We start from the raw sequence: 13,634 nt of genomic DNA on the forward strand, positions 1-13,634 counted from the left end.
AAAAAAATGCACCAAATAAAAAAAAAAAGAAAATATTTTGTCCATCCAAGTTTATGAACCCCTGAATTGTATCCACAGATTCCAGGTAAACATCCAGGTATATCCCAGGAGTCGAAGTTCTTAGAGAAACGCTCGGGCTGTGGATTGTAAAGTGTAACCATGCTGAGGTGCAAAGGAGTAAAAGCAAGAGGCTGAGCTGCTAGTGAGGGAAGAGGAGGGACAAAGCCTACATCTGAGACCCTTGCAGACACAAGCCAGGCTGGAGCATGTGGTGATGTCACCGGGGAGGCCCAGGCAAGTGCAAGAAAAAATAAATCTGCTGTTCCACCTGAGGAGCCCAGGAACTAGAGGCAGGAGGACACAGGGGTCCCATCCAGGGATGCTCGGGGTCTGTATTCGTCCACCGTGCAGCTGCCCTCAGACCCCTGAAGCCACGGGGTGCCGCGCGGCTCACATGCAAAGTCACATCTGAGCCTGCAGCCTGGGAAGACAGAGGCCTCAGATGCCCTGCAAAGGCAGGACGTCTAATTGTGGAACTCAATTCTGCTTTCATAGGAATCAATTTGGAGGGATTTTCATTTTCAATTATTCAACAACATCCAATTTTCCCTTCACACCTCAGCCAGACAGAAGGAGAGAAATTGCATGTGTCAATCACCCTGGAAGGCCACGGACTGGCCTCCAGTCGGCGCGGAGAGGGCGGGAGTGGGAGGCCCTGGGGACGTGCTCCGCCTGTTCTGAGACAAATGGAGACACCAGCTGGCCTTTGACCCCAGACCCTGGGACACTGTCTGGCGCTGGTTCTTTCTGTCAAGGAGGGAGACAGACAGTCTTGGTCTTCCTGCTGGCAAGAGTGACAGGCTCGGGGCACCGAGGAGGGGCGCAGCCCCTGGGCTCCCAGCCCCAGGCCAGTCTCGCGGCCTCTATTCATCCAGCATCATAGAAGGCACTCCAGAGTCCTTGGAATTAACAGGAGATCGGGGCTCAGACTCCAAGAGCCCTCGCCCCCCATGCCATACCTCCGAGAAAATGCACGTCGTCACTCTTGACCTTGGCTTTGTAACTTGGCTTTGTCCAGCTCCTGGACACAGATGGGTTAAGCAGCTCTCTCCAGCTCCCACAACTAGTTAGAGGCAGAACCTGGGCTCAAAGCCACAGTCTGGCTGCTGAAGCTTAACTCCCACCCCGTAGGGTGGGGTCCCCAGCCCCCGGGATCCAACACCTGATGATTCGAGGTGGAGCTGATGTAATATAATACTAGAAATAAAGTGCATGATAAATGTAATGCGCTTGAATCATCCCCCAAACCATCCCTCCCCCAAACCATCTCCCATCCCTGGGTCCGTGGAAAAATTGTCTTTTATAAAATCAGTCTCTGGTGCCATAAATGTTGGAGACTGCTGCTGTAGAGGTCGCTGCCCAACCCAGCACCAGGCTCTCAGCGGGTGACTCGTTCATGTCCGTCGCCCCCGGTAGAGCCCTCGGTGCCCTGTCACGTGGTGTGTGACTTTGTGAGCTGCTCAGCTCCCCGAAACCTGCCACCCGGGGTTCAACTGCGTGTGTACCAAGCCCCAGGCGCAAGCCTTCAGCTCACTCTGAAAATAGTTACTATCTGCCCACCCTGCACCAGGCCTTATGTTGATCAACAAGAATAAATAGAGTGGCATTTGTCCACTCGCAGCTCAAATAAGTGACTCCCCTCCATGTGCCAGGGCCTGCCACTGCCCTCCAGCACCCTCAGTGAATGGGGGGGGGCGAGGAGGCGATGGGTATTGTTGTTGTTTAGTTGCTCAGTTGTGTCCGACTCTTTGCGACCCCATGGACTATAGCCCGCCAGGCTCCTCTGTCCATGGGATTCTCCAGGCAGGAATACTGGGTTGCTGTTTCCTCCTCCAGAGGATCTTCCCAACCCAGGGATCAGACACATGTCTCTTATGTCCCCTGCATTGGCAGGTGGATTCTTTACCGCTGAGCCACCTTGGAAACCCAAGGCAATGGGTATTACTGGGAGTTAAATGTGCTGAAACGGGTGGTATTTTGAGCCGGGTGCAGTGTGGGCTCCCACCACCAATAATAGTAACAACAACAATACCAACAATGGTAGAACAGTCGATACTTCCTCTGTGCCAGGTCTTGCTCTCAATGCTCTAAAGACTTGCAACTAAATCCTCACAATTCTCTAATATAACAGCTCTTTTGATCCCGTTTTTACAGGTGAATGAACTGGGAGCAGAGGCTAGGTTACTTGCCTGAGTTTTCACAGGTCATAGAAGGTGGTGCGAAAGTTCTAGCCTGGGACTCTGGCCCCAGGAACACGCTCTTAACCATTTAGTACACTCTCTGCTGCCCCTGCCCCACAACAAGGAAACACTGTTGGGTTGAACTGTCCAGGACTGGCTGGGAGGGCAGAGTGGTCTGGCAGCATTGAGGCCAAGAGAATGATAGGAACACCCTCCCCACACCCCAGCTGGATGGACAGTGTCCAGACTGGCTGCGGCCACAGGTTCCAGCAGCTGAGGTGGTTCCCACATTATGTCTGAAGCCAGATGAACAGGAAGCGACAGGAGTCAGCTGTAAGGCGTGTCTTCCTCTCTGAGTGATGATTCGGTACTGATGGGGCTGGGCTTCCCTATGGGCAGCAGGCTGCAGAAATCCTGGTGGGAGCATCACTGGGCGGTGGATCTGTGGGAGAGGAAGTGGGGAGCGGCCAGCCTCTGTGGCCATCAAACGGCCGACAAGGACCTTCCCCGGCTCTCCCAGGGCAGGTGGGCTCACAGGCGGGAGCTGTGATGACAGACCGCCTGAACCATGTGGGAACTTGGGGTCAAAGGCTAGGAAAACTGTCACTCAGAGAGGGGACAGCACTCCCTGGAATTGGGACCAAGGTTTCCTCTGATGAAGAAACTGCTGTCAAAGAGAGGGCTGGATGCAGACTGGCGTGTTTAACTGTCTGCTCCACTTAAAACCCTGTGAGACTGGGAGCATCCGGGAAACAGACAGGGGTCAGCGGGTCACCAGGATGCTGCCAGAATCTCAGGCAGCAATTCGGAGGCTGCTGCGATGCTCTTTGGGGGAACGGCCTGACATCTCTTTCACAAGGGAACATGTTCCTCCTCCCAAAGCCCACCATCAGGCGGCACCCCTGACAACTGACCAGCAAGCACAGCATTGGAGCCAGGGAAGAAATGTGCAGGCATTGGGGTGGGGGGCAGTGGGGCAGGGGGGTGGGCTCCCCTCCCCGCTGCCCAGAAGCCCAGTGGGGCTGCTTCCCTCAAGCTGACTCCTGGAGCTCAGTCCAGCGGGTGATGAGTGCAGGGTGATGTGTCTAGTGGATGCAGAACCACTGACTGAGGCTGAGGTGAGGAGGATGTGATGGATGAGGGATGCATCTGGATACAGAGATCCAGCACGTGGGGAGGTTTTGGTGTGGGCAGCAGCAGCCGGCCGTGTTCCTGAAGCTCGTCCTGAGTCCCACTCCCTGCTGTCCTCCCAAGTCATGACTCCCCATCTTCACCACCAGCTCTTGAAGACCAAACCCCCTCCTACTCCTCCACTCTCCCCAAAGCAAGCAGAGGGAAACCTTCTAGAAATGAAGCTCGACCGCCCTCCATCCAGAAGCTCTATGTCCCCAGGGAAGGGCTTCAGAAGGTGTGTCTAGCATAGTGTCTGACTGTGACTGGTGAGGAGGAGTCTGCTGACTGAGGGAAAGAAGGAGGAAGCTCTTGGGCTGTTCACAGACCGCCCCCCCCACCGGGACCCCCAGAGCAGGAACCGGTGCTCCTGGTGTCCCCCTCCATGTGGAAGTGGAGAGCCACAGGAGGCAGGCACTTGTTGGGAGTGACTTCCAAGGAAACCTAGGCTCCCCCACGGGGACAAGTGACTTCCTCTCCCCAAGCCTCAGTTTCCCCACGTGCACAGTGATGATGGTTTGATCACACAGGGGCATCACTGGGCCAGACGCAGAAACCACTCCATGCATGGCCTGGGTCAGCGGCCATTCAGTAGTTGGTAATGATGCTAATGATGGTGACAGTTCCCATGATTTGCTGCTACTATTGATTCTGGACGATGATGAAGATTACTTAACGTCCTCATCCATCACTCCTCTGCCTCAGAGATCCTGCTTCTCTCTCCATGAAGACATAGACATCCAATATGCTCCAGAAGACCCACTACTGTCTGAGTCCTGCTTGTATCTCAGCCCTAACTTGATAAGCCCTTTTCTTTTCCCTCTCTCATTCCCCCTCCCCCCTCTCTCTCGCTAGGGGGCTTGATGACTTGCCATCCTGCCAAATGTCACCAAGACCTTCTCCCATACACTAAGTTGTGAGATTTTTGGCCCACTCACTGGTTCTCTCATTAATTTCTCACTCTCTTACTCATTCAAAAGTCATTTATCTACTGTCGACTCTGTGCCAGGCATTGTAAAAACTGAAGTGCCTGAAATTCCAGCCACAAATGGGATATCAGCGTGTAGTCCATCATCCATCCATGCCTGCTTGTCGGCAAGCTTGGTTTACAAAGAAATATGGGGGGAGTGAGATGGGATAGAAGGTCATGGGCCCCAGAGACCCAAGCTGCTCTCCACACCTGTTTAATTACAATAATAGGAATATGGGTGCTTCCAGAAACACCTACCTCCAGCACACACACACACACACACGTATGTCCTAGCAGAAGATCCAAGTCAAATTATAAAGTAGGGCTGAAGTACAGGAAAGGGGGTGTCCTCACTGAACCGCACATGGAATTCAGAGTCTATTTTCTTTTTTTTTTTATTAGTATTTTTTTTTCAGAGGCTATTTTCTGTGGGATTTACTGAGAGGTGGGTGGATCTCCAGCCCAGGGTGTTTACTTGTGCGCGAGGAAGAGACTATGAAAAGAAATGTTTTCTGGGATTCCCAAGAAGGAAGACAACACAGAGAGGATGGAGTGGAATTTTTCTTGGCGTGGATCTTGGGATGATAAAGAATTGCAGAGAAAACAGCTTCAGACAAAAGATGAAGGAGCAGCTTTCATGAGACACTGTGGAGTTTGGGGTTCAGGTGGCATGGTTTGGGGGCCCAGTTGGTGAAGAAGAATTGGTCTTACCTTTTCTACAGAGAAAACTATGTTGCTTCAGCTGGTGAGACTCAAAAGGACCTGGAGGGTTTTGTAACCTCAGGTCCTAGAAGTCAGGGATGACTTCCTAGATGAGGTGGAAAGAACTTAGATGAGCATGTGTGCATGCGTGCTAAAGTCAATTCAGTCACATCCAGTTCTTTGCGACCACATGGACTGTAGCCCTCCAGGCTCCTCTGTCCTTGGAATTTTCCAGGCAAGAATACTGCAGTGGGTTGCCATGCTCTCCTCCAGGGGATCTTCCTGACCCAGGGATCGAACATGCATCTCTTATGTCTCCTGCTTTAGGAGGGTTCTTTACCACTAGTGCCACCTGGGAAGCCCTAGATGAACGTGTGGTATGGGGTAGAGGTGTGTCAGAAAGCCCCACCTGCTTCGGACATCCCAGTACCTCAAAGCTAAGGATCCAGCAAGTGAAACAAAGTGGAGACGGGTGAGGAAGAGCATCTTTAAGGGGCTCTTGTGTGCTGATGCAGGGTGCTGGTCTACAAATCAAAACCAGGGCGCCTCATCTTTTCAGAGCACCTACATCAAGAACTGGAGGCTCACACAACCCCACCGGCCACAGCAAGAGCTGCTGCCCCACTGACTGGCCCCTTCCCAGCCCAGAGGTCCCACGAGCCACACACCTAGGAGCTGTGAGGGCTGAATAATCCCAGAAGATATTCGCCAGTGGTAACACCATCACAGTATCCCCACCAGAACCCAGCCCCCTGGCCCTGCCCCTGCCAGAGCTCACCGCTGAGCCCAGCATCCAAGCTCTCTTGCAGCACCAATTTCTCTGGGCTCCACGGTTTCCTGAGAAGGGATAATAAATGTGTTCAGAAGCGTGGGGTGATTTATTAAAGTGCATTGTATTGCAATGGTTTTACAAGAAGATTAATTTTTAATAAAGAAACCTATTACCTCACTCTTTGAGGACCTTCACACACCTAAGAAAAATGATTCTCTCTGCCTCTGTGGAGGTTGCTCTGATTTCTTTCCTGGAACATGGTCCACTTTGCTCTCTCCCTCCTCCCGAGAGACAAAGATGGACTTGCTGAATGGGGTCCAGACGGAATCCGGGCCTCTCCTTGGTCCATTAGTGACCGATTGCCCATTTTTCAGGCTCTTTTCTTAGCCACCCTGGCTTGGGTTTCTGGTCTCAGAGCTACCCCCTCTGTCATCATGAGAAGCAGTGCAGAACAGATGAAGGGCCAGACTCTCAACGCCCAAGGCCCAGGCCAGCTGCTGACCACTGGGACCTCCAAGCCGGGGCTTGACGGATGGAAGGGAATTTAAAGGAGACCCATGTGTGATTAAGACTTCAGAATATGAGTCAGGAATAAAGCTAAGAAAGACTAAGCAGCCTCACACACAAATGGATCATATGATAGGCTTCGAAACACCACACTCCACCATTCACAACCCCTGTGATCTTGAGCAAGTCACACGACCTCTGAGCCTGAATTTCCCCATCTGTGAAATGGGGGGCGGGGGGATTCAACAAACTGAAATGAGTGAAATCTCTACACAGGACTTATTTTTGTTGTTACTGTTATTGCTGTTGATATTATTGAAAGGAGAGACAAGGCTGGTGAGGCTGAATGCAGGGTAGGGGGTGATCTTTGCATAAACTGAAGGCCTTTTGGGGAAAAAAAATTCCTTCCTCTCTCCTTCAATAGGAGTAGCATACAAGGAAACGGGGGTACAATTTGCCAAAGAGACTTCAGCCGAAGCCAAGAAAGGAGGGTCACGGACATAGTCCAGGCGGATGATGACCTGACAGCCAGATTCAGGCAACTGAGGCAGGGAGTGGGGATTCCTTCTCTGGGGGATTTTAAACTGAGGAAAGTGCCCTCTGGCAAGAGTAATAATGACAGGTTACTTAACTTGGAGACAGAAAGTTAGTATTATTATTGTTGTTGTTGTTTTTTAAGCCACATCATTCAAAAATCAGTTGAGAACTTACCATGTGCTGGAATTTCATCTACTGTAATTCCAGGGCTCCAACCCAATCATACGTACATTTAATTATACATAAAACACTTTGTACTGAGCTTAGGGTTGGAACATATCACTAAAATTCCCAATGATACTTGACCCTAATGATGAAATACCAATTGTAGCTAATATATTCAGTACTTGATCTGTGCCAGACACTATACTAAGTACTTGATATATTAGCTCACTTAATTCTCAGAATAACTCCATAATGTGTGGAAACTGTTTGCAAAACACATATCTGATGAAGGATCGCTATTATATAAAGAACTTAAAACTCAATAATAAGACTTGCCTATTCTGGTATTTAATAGAAACAGAATTTGGTGATATGTGGCCTTTTGTGTCTGGTTTCTTTCGGTGGGCAAAACGGCATTCAAGTTTCATCGACATTGTTGCGGGCTTCCCTCGTGGCTCGGCAGTAAAGAATCCACCTGCAATGCAGGAGAAGCAGGTTCGAACCTTGGTTGGGAGGATCCTCTGGAGGAAGGCATGGCAACCCACTCCAGCATTCTTGCCTGGAGAATCCCATGGACAGAGGAGCCTGGCGGGCTGCAGTCCATGGGGGCCCAAAGAGCCGGACCCAACTGAGAAAGTAACAGCAGCAGCAACAACAGCCACATTGTAGCGTGTATCAGGGTTTCATTCCTGTTTACAAGTAAGTAATATTCTACTGGATGGATAGACCTCACAGAGACAGAAACCAGATCAGTGGTTGCCCGGGGCTGTGGGGAGGAGTGAGTGGGGAGTGTCTGCTTAATGCGAATGGAGTTTCTGTTTGGGGTCTTGAACCACAGTGGTGAAAGTTGTGCAGCATTGTGGAGGTACTTAGTACTACTGAACTGTAACACTTTAAAGTGGCTTAAATTGGCAGTGCGTGCATGCATGCTCAGTCGCTTCAGTAGTGTCCAACTCTTTGCCACCCCCACGGACCGTAGCCCACCAGGCTCCCAGCTGAGGACAACCTGATTTTTCGGGGTTACCATCTTTTGCAAACACACTCATGACTCAGAGGGGAGGTACAGAGTTGAGGTTAAGTATTAAAGAGTGTTAACTATAAGGTTTCACTCCCAAGGGGGATGGAAATGTAGGTTTATTTTGTGGTGATCTTGCTGTTGAGGTCTGATCACATAGAAGGAAGAATAGCATAGCTGTGTGAGAGTTCTAGGACTGGACCGGGGTCTACTCCATGACTGCATTCCAAGTTAATTCCAACTTCATTTAAAGACGCGATCACTGAATACAGTCACAGTCCAAGGTATTAAGGGTTAGGACATCAACATTTGGATTTTAGTGGGGATGGAACTCAACTCATGACACCCTGTGAGGATTCAGCTGTAGAACCAGCAAGACTGACAAGTGTTCAGTAGCCACAGCAAGGAAGGATGAGGATCCTGAGAGAAAAGGATGGGGAAATCCCAGATGTGACGTTCAAATAAAGTTCGTGATGTGGACTATTCTCCACTGGCCGTGCTGTCTCGGGCAGATGTGACTCCTGGAAACACTGAGTGGTTCCTGCTGCTTGTTCCTCAATGCATGGCCCAGACCAGCAACACCGGCCCTTCCTAGAGCCCTGTTAGAAATGAAATCTCTGGCCCCACCCCAGACCTACTAAACCAGCCTGCAGAGTAACAAGATTCCTAGGTGATTCCTGCTCTGATGTAAATCTGAGAAGCTCTGATCTAGACTCTCAACTTCTTCCTGCCTTGTTCCCCCAAAAGAAGCCAGGATTTCCAGAATTGATTCCTGTTCAGAAGCCCCCTCCTCAACTTGGTTCCCTCCCTGTGGATACACTTGTGAGGCCATCTACGCAATTAAGTTATAAAAAGACCCTAGGAAGTTCTTTTATCAAACTGGTTTGCACCCAATTGATTTCCTGGTTGTGCAACTGTGCTCAGTGATGAGCCATTTTAATAGGAAGTGAAATTAGCCCAGAAACCTGGCTCCATCTTTCTCAGCCAGGCTGCCTTCAGAGATGAACCCCGGAGGAGCCAGCTCACAAGATGTCCTGGCCACTTGGCCTCCCCAGGATGCTGAAAAGTGATGAAGGAAATGCTGGGAGAGGTGCTGAAATGGCTTGAGCTCTAAACTGAGAATCAGTGGAGGAGATGCAATGCAGATGCCCAGGCCTAGTGAAGGGAAAGGAGGGAGCTGCCACAACCCTCCCAAGGCCCACGACACTGATGGAGGTCGGGTCAGTCACTGCACTTCCTAAGAGAGAAAGGAGGCTCAGAGCAGTTAAGTAACGGTGCCTTCATCACACAGCAAATGAATGGAGGAGTCAGGATTTGAACCCAGACGTCTGATAACAGCAGCTGGCTGCCTAGCCTTCACATGGGGTGAGGCTCAGTTATTGTGCCGGGGTTGTCAAGGCAACATTCGTTTCTGCCTGAGGTCTTGCAAAGACGTTTCTTTATCAGGTTGTTCCATCTTTTCCTGGGGGTCCTGCTCCTCCGGCTGGAACGCTGACTGTTTGGGAAAGTGGCCCCGAGAGGCTTAGAAGAGTCTTTGGGAGGATCAGTGGGCTAAGGAGTAAGAAGGGCCCCCCCAGGGTGTCAGCTCCAGGAGGGCTGAGCCAGGCAGAGGGCATCATCCCTCCAGCCGGCAGCCGCCTCCACTAATTAGGGAAGCTTATCCCAGGGCATCAAGGGGTTTGTTTAGCTTTCAGATCCCGTCTCTCCCACTGACTACAGTCCCTGGCAAGGACCGGTTTCCTAATAAGATGTGGACAGCTTCTTTCACTCTCAGGGCCTGATTTTGACACCGGGAAAGCAAAGCACACCTGCCACCTGTTGGCCTCCCTCCGATGGCCACAGACAGATGAGAGGAGATGAGAGAAGGTGAGATACTGGCGGAGGCAGGCCTGCTAGCAAAGCCGTGGGGACCATTGTATCTCCCTAAGCCTCGATGTCAAATGTGAATAACAATACTGGCCACCCCCTCAGCCCCAGGGGTATGTCAGTGCCTTGACTCACGGAGAGTCAGCTGCGCTGGTGTGTGCGCTGGACGCACTCATTTGTCCTCCCAAGGCCCCCCTCCACCTTGCTCTGTGCCTGGGAAGGTTCACCTTCACGGACCGTAGTGACGGGTCCCCTTCTCCATGGGCCGGAGGGAGACAGACCTCACAGGACAGCACAGACGGGAGGAAAGGGAGAGGAGAGTATCCTCTCGACTCCCTCTCTGCTGGAATGTGGGCTGATAGTGACCTCTCCTGAAGGTCATAGCCATTTCAGGTAAAGTCTGGGTTCTAGGAATCCCCATTCCCTTGGCCCCTTGAGGCCTGGTGAGGTGGTAATAGCCTTCCACCAACTGTTGCTGTGGCCCCAGGGCACTGCATCTTTCCCCATCTGCCTCTCATAAACAGTCCCCAGGTGGTTGGATGGCATCATTGACTCAATGGACATGAGTCTGAGCATCTGAGCAAACTCCAGGAGATGGTGAAGGACAGGGAAGCCTGGCATGCTGCAGTCTGTGGGGTCACAAAGAGTCTGACATGACTGAGCAACTCAACAACACAACAACAATCCTAAACTCTCTTCAGTTCTCCCACGAGTGCACATCATGTTTCTGTAGGGACCCTGACCCACACAGAATCTGAATTATTTGGTCCCTAACCTTCAAACCGGAGAAGGCAATGGCACCCGACTCCAGTACTCTTGCCTGGGAAACCCCATGGACAGAGGAGCTTGGTAGGCTGCAGCCCATGGGGTCGCAAAGAGTCGGACACAACTGAGCGACTTCACTTTCACTTTTCACTTTCATGCAGTGGAGGAGGAAATGGCAACCCACTCCAGTATTCTTGCCTGGAGAATCCCAGGGACGTTGGAGCCTGGTGGGCTGCCGTCTATGGGGTCGCACAGAGTCGGACACAACTGACGCAGCTTAGCAGCAGCAAACTTCAAACATAATTATAAAGAATAGCTGTTACTAGCTTCCTACTGGAGATAAGAAAACTGAGGATTAGACCTCAAATCTGCATAAACAGCCCAAGGCCATACATTAGCTAATAGAATTGTCAATGTATGGAGTCTAATCTACATTTGTGACCCATGAGTCAAAATGAGTAAGTGCTTATTGAATGGAGGAGGAAATGAATGACTGAATGAACCCATCCCACGCCGCCGTCTCTAATCTAGGGTTTAAACCTGGCTGTGTTACAGGACTTCAAGTGTACTTCATCCACAGTTCACAAGAACCATTGCTCAGAGCCACCTGTAACCCCGGGGCTTTCCTGGTGGCTCAGTTGGTAAAGATTCCTCCTGCAATGCAGGAGACTGCCTGCAATACAGGAGACCCAGGTTTGATCCCTGGGTCAGGAAGCTTCCCCTGGAGAAGGGAACAGCAACTCACTCCAGTATTCTTGCCTGGGAAAATCCCATGGACAGACGAGCCTGGCGGGCTACAGTCCATAGGGTCGCAAAGAGTCAGATACGACTGAGCAACTAAATCACCGTCACCACCCTGTAACGCAGGTCTCCTCAAAGACCCTTGCCCCCTCTCCAGCTTTCAGGCCAACCCGATACTAGATCAGCTTCTTCTAAGGTCACCAATTTTTAAGAACTCAGTGTTTCCCGAACTGTATTTTTCCACCCCAGAGCCTCCAAGTTACAGCAACTCAGCCCTCTGCACTTTATCTACAAAATTTTTCAATATACTGCGATTTTAGTGGGACTATTAAAGACCTGTCAGAGAAATGCTGGTAATGGCAAAAACGTTTCTCTGGGGCCGTCAATTCCCCCACATATCCATCAGCGCTGCCCTGCACAACAAGGAAACCTTCATTTAGAATGTGTCAATTCTGATTATTAATGTGGGGAAAACACCTGCTAAGTATGTTTGTCTGGAGGTGAGCTTGGCAGGACACGAGGGCAGCAGCAGCCGGGGCTGCAGAGAAAACCCTGGTGCCCAGGGCCAGCTCTAGGAAAGGCCACCGCGATTAATGAGAACTTGGCGATCACGGCACGCACGGAGCAGGAGGGGGCGGGGCAGAGTGGGGAGGGTCGTCACAGCAGGCAGAGGGCAGGCTCCCCTCCTGCCTGGGGTCCACAGCACGCTGACATGTTCATTAGTCCTCAGATTTATGAGCTCCTGAAATGCCCTGGAAACTCCCTACAAAACAGTCCTCAGGGTTCAGACCTTATCAATGAACAGAATAGCTGTGCTTCCTTGTTTCACTAACTAAAATGCTTTGACTTGATCACTATCACCATTAAACCAAGTGTAGGCACTCACTTGTTTCATTTGTCTGTCCCTCCATCCATCTATCCATGCATTCATGTAGTAATGTTTGTCCTGCCTCTTTCTCACTTACTTTCTCCATCCATCCACCCATCCATCCATCCATCCATCCATCTATCCATATATGGAAGTTTGTCCTGCCTCTCTTTCTTTCTCTCTCTCCCCCTCACTCTCCGTCTTTCCACCCAGCCAACAATCCATTCACTAATTCATGAATTTATTTCTTCCCTCAACAGGCACTAAATGAGCCATTACTCAATTTCAGGCAACATGGTAGTCACCAAGGATACCAAGATGAATCGGACATGGGACCTTGACCTTAAGGAGCTCAGTCTAGAGAAGGAAACAGACATGAATATGGGTAAAAGGCCCCAGGGAAAATGAAGATAACAGCAGACCATCGGCAGTGCTGGGGCAGGACTGCCCAGGGGAAATCTCAGAGCTGGGTCTTGAAAGATGGGCAAGGAGAGTTGCACAAGTAGAGAGGAGCATGTGTTGGATGAGTTGGGATGGCCAAGGTCGTTCTTGGCAGAGAGAGCAGCATATACAAAGGCATAGAAGTTTGATCACTGGTGAGAATAAAGAGGTGAGGCAGAAGATTGAGAAGGAAAATAAGAGGCTCTCTGATGTCTTGAAACACCTGAATGAAGCAACATAATCATGGTGAAACATGAAGTCCTGGAGAGGAAAAACACATCCTTTTCAACTTGCCATATCCCTTCCATACCTAATCGTTATTGTTACTGTTTAGTTGTTAAGTCACGTCTGACTCTTGGTGATCCCATAGACTCTAGCCCACCAGGCTCCTCTGTCCATGGGATTTTCCAGACAAGAATGCCATTTTCTTCTCCAGGGGATCTTCCTGACCTGATATACCACCTTAAATACAGGGGGAGGCTTAATAACTATTTGTAGAATTCCATCATTTTATTAACTCAGCTCTGTTTCATCAAGTGTGTAATGAATGCCCATCAGGTATGTCCATGGCAGAGGCACACAGGTGGGCACCTATTAACCCCGATACCTCAGGGCTGAGCACTCAGTGCCTGGCACCTAGCAGATTATCCATGACTATATGTTAAGTGAAAGAATGAATGTCAAGTGTCATGCATGTGTTTCATGGTCATGATACCATGTTAATGCTTCAGTTCAGTTCAGTTCAGTCACTCAGTCATGTCCAACTCTTTGAGACCCCATGGACTGCAGCACACTAGGCCTCCTTGTTCATCACCAACTCCCGGAATTTACTTAAATTCATGTCCATCGAGTCATTGATGCTATCCAAGTAGCTC

The 13,634-nt window shown here is 50.4% G+C and overlaps 1 long non-coding RNA gene across 1 annotated transcript in view; it reads right to left on the reverse strand.

Moving 5' to 3' along the window:
* Window positions 1-13,634, reverse strand: part of LOC145531694 (uncharacterized) — a 362,173-nt gene that overhangs the window by 44,795 nt on the left and 303,744 nt on the right. The window contains exon 4 of the long non-coding RNA XR_014072671.1: window positions 5,861-5,919. This is a non-coding gene — a long non-coding RNA (uncharacterized LOC145531694). The remainder of the gene's footprint in view (window positions 1-5,860; window positions 5,920-13,634) is intronic.

Source organism: Giraffa tippelskirchi, chromosome 13 (genome assembly GCF_054371585.1).
Source record: "Giraffa tippelskirchi isolate mGirTip1 chromosome 13, T2T-mGirTip1v1.2.pri, whole genome shotgun sequence".
Classification (NCBI taxonomy): Eukaryota; Metazoa; Chordata; class Mammalia; order Artiodactyla; family Giraffidae; genus Giraffa; species Giraffa tippelskirchi.